Source organism: Phycodurus eques, chromosome 15, assembly GCF_024500275.1.
Source record: "Phycodurus eques isolate BA_2022a chromosome 15, UOR_Pequ_1.1, whole genome shotgun sequence".
In the NCBI taxonomy this organism is placed as follows: Eukaryota; Metazoa; Chordata; class Actinopteri; order Syngnathiformes; family Syngnathidae; genus Phycodurus; species Phycodurus eques.
Window position 1 is genome coordinate 5,070,962 of NC_084539.1, and position 7,210 is coordinate 5,078,171.

The following is a 7,210-nucleotide window of genomic DNA, read 5'->3' on the forward strand; positions in this document are numbered from 1 at the left end:
TTGGCTTAGGCTTGACCTACATTATCCCTTATGCTGCCATAGGCCTAGACTAAGAGGGATTACCCAAAATGCACTAAGCTTCTCTCCCATCATCGTCTGTTCACATTTATATCCTATTTATATTAAAAGTCAGTTTGTCTCGCTCCCTCCATGCAGATGCTTCTGCCTCCAGAGGTGCTGGCAACCATAATACTACAATTTTTAGCAATTACGTACATCTCTATCACATATCACTATGCTGAGATTTTAACCACTTTATTCTTGGAGGGAGCTGTTCTTACTCACTATCTGGATTTAAAGACATTAAAAATATCCTACAGTAATCTTTTATATAACATTTTCATGTTTTAAAAAAAATAATAATTAAAAAAAAAAATATTCAAAAAGCTCTCATGTCCATGCATAGTTTTTCCTTGGAATATAGACAATTTGGCATCATTTTCTGCCATCTAACCATGTATTAGGCCTTATTTCTTCTATTATTTTATTAGATTAGGGGATGTCCTCAATCATTCCTAACTGTGGGCCAGAGAAGCCCTTTGAGACTCTTTTGTGATTAAGGGCTACAAATAAACTTGACAAAGAAGAACATTTCTTTAGTAGTTTTCTGGTTTACTCCCAACCTCGCTTAATTATCATTATTCTAATTTGAATGCAATGTTCCAATAGATGGAGAGATGACTCATCCACCAATTGTGTCCAAAAGGTTTGACAGTTCATTTTCTGAGAATATGACATATTCCTCGCTGATTTATGAAGGCAAATTACTCACAAACTACATTTCAAGTAGAATTGCAGAAAGTTGGGTTCAGCATTTAAAACATTCCTGTGTAAATTAAAAAGAGGACTTTCAGAGATATCTGTTAACATTCAGGAGATTTACAGTCTTAAACCCTTACAAAGTGTCATTCATATTGTTGATTTGCCAGAATGCCAAGAAGTAATTTAAGACAGGCAAGATGTGTCACTTTCACTATGTGAGAGGTTCATGTTTGCATGATGATACAGCCATGGAACGTTCTTTGACGGAGATTTACAGCAATAGGGTTTAGAGTTCAATAATCCCCTTGGAGCCTCCACCCTTTCTCTGGGGACACCCGAAGATTCAGCTGAAACAATTTCTCTAAACAAATGAAACGGCTTTTCAAATAGCATCATTTGCTCAATACGGTAGACTGAACCTTCTTTGACCTTAGCTGTTTATCCATGTCTACTTGCAGTGTTGGGAAAGTTCATTTTCTATGCGAACTAGTTCAAAGTTCAATTCACCATTCCAAAAAGTTCAGTTCATAGTTTATAATTCAAAATTTTGAACTAAGTTCACTGTTCCAAAAATGAACTTGTTCATAGTTCTTTTTTTTTTTTTCCCAATATGTTGATGAAAGGCTATTACTATCACTCAACTGGGATTTCATTTCCCCATTGTTGCCACCCATTCAGTCCAACACTACGAGCCAGCTGCAACTTTCACTCTACGATATCAAAAACATGACAAAAAAATGCTTGAATAGTCTTTTTTTTTTTTTTTTTTTTTTGTTTGTTTTAAACTGAGGAATTAAAACAGAAACAGGACTTTTCTGTCCTGAATGTGAAAACAAAAGCACACAACACAGTATGACAGGAACGATGGTGAAAGGACTATGATAACTTTGCATTCCTTGCAGCTCTGGCTGAGTAAATGGACCAAATATCTTATCTCATCTATTCTTATCTTACATTTAATTGATCTGCCATTTCTAGAAATAAACCTTTCATCGGCATCCGTAAACTTCCATGTGATGGACAGAAGTACACAAAACATAATGAGTGCAGAGTACAGACAGAACAGAAAGCATATTTGCACATGCATATCTAAAGTGGAGAATAAATGAGCTGTTATAGTAAGTCACAGGTGTCAAACTCAAGGCCCTGGGGCCAGATCCGGTTTGCCACATCATTTTATTTGGCCGACAAAAAAAAAATGATGTGCATCAACTTTCATGATAATTTGTAAAATCTGTGCAAAAATTTCAAATTGTCATATGTAATAAATGATCATGTTTGTTTTGTTCCTTTTTACATTTACTTAAACAATAGTTCAACTATTATGCTTGACTTCTGATTTCAGAACTAGTTATCCATTAATTTGTTGTGCATATGTAATAATTATGATGAGGTCATTAAACATTTATATGGTTACACAGTCCTACCAGCCCTCGGAGGAAAACTTATAACTACAAGGTGGCCTGCAACAAAAATGAGTTTGACACCCCTTATCGATAACATTACAAAACAATGCATCTTGCTTGCTATGTAAGCAATTCCAGTTCACTCAGACCCTTTTGTCCGCCAGACACAGTATGACATCTTGGTGAGAGGCAAAGACAGATGGACCTCAATGCTGATTTTCTGACAGCTGTACCAACAGTCTGTTTGTCAGTCCGACAGTTTTACAGTCAAAACCAGATGTTATGTGATTAAAACTGAACAATGACTTCGAATTGTACTTCGCCGTGTTAACATCACTTTGTGGCTAATACTATGAAATTCCGTATGTGCATAAACCATCCATCCATTTTTAAACCCGACCTTCTCCCAAGTCTAGAAATTCTGTCCATAAAGGTTATGGACAAAAGTGGTGACAAAAGGCAGTCTTTGCAGAGTTCAACCCTCATCGGAAACAAATTTGGACCAAACTCTCACTCTCTCTCTCAGGACTGACACAGTCAAACCACAAAGCACACGTAGACTGGTCTGGCGAACTCCGATGCTGAGGGTACACTGTTCCACACCCAGGACAACAACCACTTTGCTCCTCCTGAATCTAAGGTTTGACTTCCCCACTGACTCTCCTCTCCAGAGTCCCTGAATAGACCTTACCAGGGCGGCTGAGGAATTTGATCCCCCTCTCGTCGAACACACCCTGCGGTTCATCTTTTAAAAAAGATGCCTGGTTCCGGAGCTCAAGCTGTGGCGTCAATGCGAGTCCGACTGTACAGTATCTAACCGGAGCCTATCGACCTCACACAACAGGCCAGGCTCCTTCCCTGCCAGAGTGATGGCATTCCACATCCCAAGAGCCAGCATCTGTTGTTGGGGACCGGCCCATCAAGGTCCCTGCCTTCCGCCACCACCCACCTTACAGTGTATCCAATCCCCTTGGCCTCTACCACAGACGTTGAGCCCATGGAGAGAGGGCCCCACAAGGCCTCTATGGGTTGTGCCCATGGGTGCAGATCTAGCCACCAGGCACTTGCCATCTTACTCCACATCTCCAGGGCCTGGCTGTAGAGTGGGGCCCTGGTAACCACGTCCAGGTGAGAGAAAACAAAGTTCATGTACAGTATAACTGTCAGCATAGGAGGATTTGAGTGATGTTTTGTCTAGTCCTTTACCAAAGACCTATTTGCCCCGGGTGACCCTAGCAGGGCATTAAGCCCCTGAAAACCTTGCTATTAAAATCATTGGGACAGACAAACTCCTCCATAACGAAAAGGTGACTGCTTAGGGAGAAGCAATGTTGGGGAGTAACTAATTACATGTAACTAAATTACATAATTTGACTACAACATTTTAGTAATTATGAGCCATTACATTACTATGAGAAAATTTTTAGTTAAATTACCGTTGCTTTTGGAAATTTCTATGGTTGCAATTTTAGCTACATTTGAAAAATTGCCACAAAAGCGCAGATTTTCTTTTTTTTCTTTTTTTTTTTTTTTACATATCACTTCCTCCTAAAGTCGACACTTTTGATTGTCTCTCTCTGATTATGTGTCATTCTGCTGTAGTCTCAAACATGACATATTTTTTCCAAATATGACCTCAAAGCGCCACCTTGTGGTGCAATCTATTAGTTTGTCTCAGATTTTGAGAAGGTTAGACTCAAAGTTACACTTCCCAAGTCAAAAGAAGTTTGAGCAAAGAACTTATGTACATTTTGCACCATACAGAGTGTAGCTAACACAGCTAAAGCTGACTAAAACTCTCCTTCTGCCATCAAATGAATTACAAGGTCACACATTGCAGCAGTGAGACAGCGTGAACGGCTCACCAGCATGTGCTGAATGATAAGAAGGCTCAGTTTTCTACTTCAGCTGTTGCAGATTTGTTGACGTCACCACTCAGTTCTTTACTGGGTGTATTTACTTTGACATGTTTGCACCAAACTGGTCATCGTTACAGTAACTGGACTTCCCACGATATTGTGGATGAGATGCCTTCTGTTGCAGTCGCATCCTCCTCTTTTATTCTTCTTGATTGTTTATGTGCATAATGTTGATCATATGCATGTCATCTGTGTAACAATTATTATGCATCGTATGAGAGAGTGTTTCACAATTAGGCATGTAGGCTTTTAAATTCACGTGAGCGAACCCCACTTGATCACGGGGATACGTTCCAGACTTACACACACACAGAGATACATTAGGAAATTACTACAAAAACAGTATAAGACTTGGGACTTGTGGGAAAAGTTTATTTATACGTATTAATTTTGCATCTGAATCACTGCTGTTCAGAATTAAAATAGATCCCATCTGTGGAACATTCCCATTCCCTGCTCATAGTGCGAGAGCATATTTGAAATGTTTGCAATGGCTTTAAATTGGGGCCATAGGTTTTTCTGCTTGAGAAGAGATTTAAAAAAAAAAAAAAAAAAAAAAAAACTGCAATGGGTCAATGAAACATTTATGTGCTTTAATGGGCTTCAGTCAGCGTGACAAATAACTAATGACACATTGTGCGTTGTACAGTAAAGCTTAATCTAAGCACGCAGGGAGAGAGGACAAGTAATTATTAATGGCCTCTCATCAGTAAAGCACACTCATCAGATGTGAGTGGCACTCCATGCATAAACTGCCGACAACCTTGACAATGTGACAATCATTCCTAATAGCGGCGTTAAAACTCTACCGTATTTTGGAGCTGTCTGATCACCTCAGGATTTCGTGGCAGTGTCACAGAAGTACGCACTCTTTATTCATGCACAAATGCAGCGATGGCACTAAAACACTGCCAACCATGGTTTTGTGGTTTTGTAATGCACACCATTCTTATCTCATGTGGTTGTTGTCATGGCAACGGGAAGGCTGTATCTGACAGTAGTTTAGGCTGTATTCTCGAGGTGGCGCAGGCACTATTGATCTACACTGTGGTGACACTAAAATATGGATTAGCATGTCAGGAGAGAACACCATTGGGCCGCCCACCGCATTTCCCAATGGTGGTTTAGACTATACGTGCCTGTCTGCAGCAGCATAAGAGCTCAACATTCCAAATAGACTTTACATGCCATTTCATTGCAGGCAAAAGGTTTTTGAACTAGTAGGAAATCAAACCGTTTATTGGGCTGTAGCTTAATGAGGGGCAGCCCAGCAGAGTAGCGATGACCAGAGCTGGCTTAGAGCAGCCAAAAATTGTAAAAACTCAAGTAAGAGTAGTTACTTTCGAAGAATATGAGTTCAAGTATAAGTAAAAAGTAGTCCTCCAAATAATTACTTGAGTAAGATTCAGAAGGTACTCAGTGAAAAAACTACTCAAGTAGAGTAGAGTAGTTTATTTGTTAAATCAAAGCGTGAACGTCAAATAAAATGAAAATAACTAAATAAAATATGAATGTGCGAATTCAGATAGTGCTAAACAATATGACTTAATGTAAAAAAAAAATAATAATTATAAATGCAATCTTTATAAATTAAAATCTTTGTAAAATAACAAATTAGGGCAAATTCAGCTCCAAGAAATGGTCTTATAATATATTGTTTCTACTTGTTAAACAGCACAATACCGTAGATTCATCAGACAGATGACGGAACAAACTCTCAATTGCCAGGAGGTGTGAATATGAGTGCGAATGGTTGTTTGTTTGTATGTGCACTGCGATTGGCTGGCAACCAGTTCAGGGTGTACCCCGCTTCCTGCCCGATGATAGCTGGGATAGGCTCCAGCACTCTCCGAGTGAGGAGAAGCGCCTCAGAAAATGGATGGATGTTCAAGTCATACAGAAAGTTTTAACATCATGACAAAAAGTTGACAGGTCTGGTTTTGTGTCATTTTTTTCCATCTTAAAAACCACCAGCTATTGGAACTAATAAATCCACTGTCCAATCTGAAGGGAAAAAAAAAAAAAAAACAACACACAGAGGTAAAGTGTATTTTTTATGTTGTCATCATTAACCAATTTAGCATTTTTTGTTAATCACTAATCAAAGCACGATGGAACACAATGTTTTGATAGAGTGTACAGTGATTTTTTTTCTTCTCAGAATGAACAATACTGATTCTGTACTGTGTACATAATCAACAGTAAACATTTATTTTTACTTTTGTACTTAAGTACATTTGGGAGTCTACCTTTATTACTTTTACAAGTAAAAGAGATGACTTCTTTTCGCAGTCTTTTTACACAGGTACATGTACTTCCACTTCAGTACAGATACTTTTACCACAGTGTGAGTACTTTTGCCACCTCTCCATTAATGCCGCTTTAGAGGGCAAAACGGAAGGTTTATAGCGCCCCCGTGTCAGCCTGTGGTGACATTGAGAAGGGGTTTTACCTGGCACACTACTAAGACTTGAGACTGGATTATTAAGAGCTGTATAAATACATGTGACTGACATGATGACGATGACGACGAGGACGATGATGATGACGATGATGACAATGATGACAATGATGACGACGATGATGATAATGACAACGACGATGAGGACGACGATGATGATGATGATGATAATGACGACGACGATGATGATGATGATGACGATGATGATGATGACCACGATAATGATGACGATGAGGATGACTATGAGGATGATGATGACGACGATGATGACAATGATTATGACGATGACGACGACAATGATGATGAAGATGATGACGATGATGATGATGATAATGACAACGACGATGATGACGACGATGACGATGATGATGACGATGAGGATGATGATGATGATGATGAGGATGATGATGATGATCACGATGATGATGACGATGAGGATGATGATGACAATGATGACGACGACGATGATGACGATGATGATGAAGATGATGACGATGATGATGATGACAACGACGATGATGATGACGATGAGGATGATGATGATCACGATGATGACGATGACGATGAGGATGATGATGACGAGGATGATGACAATGATTATGACAATGATGACGACAATGATGATGATGATGAAGATGACGATGATGATGATGACGATGATG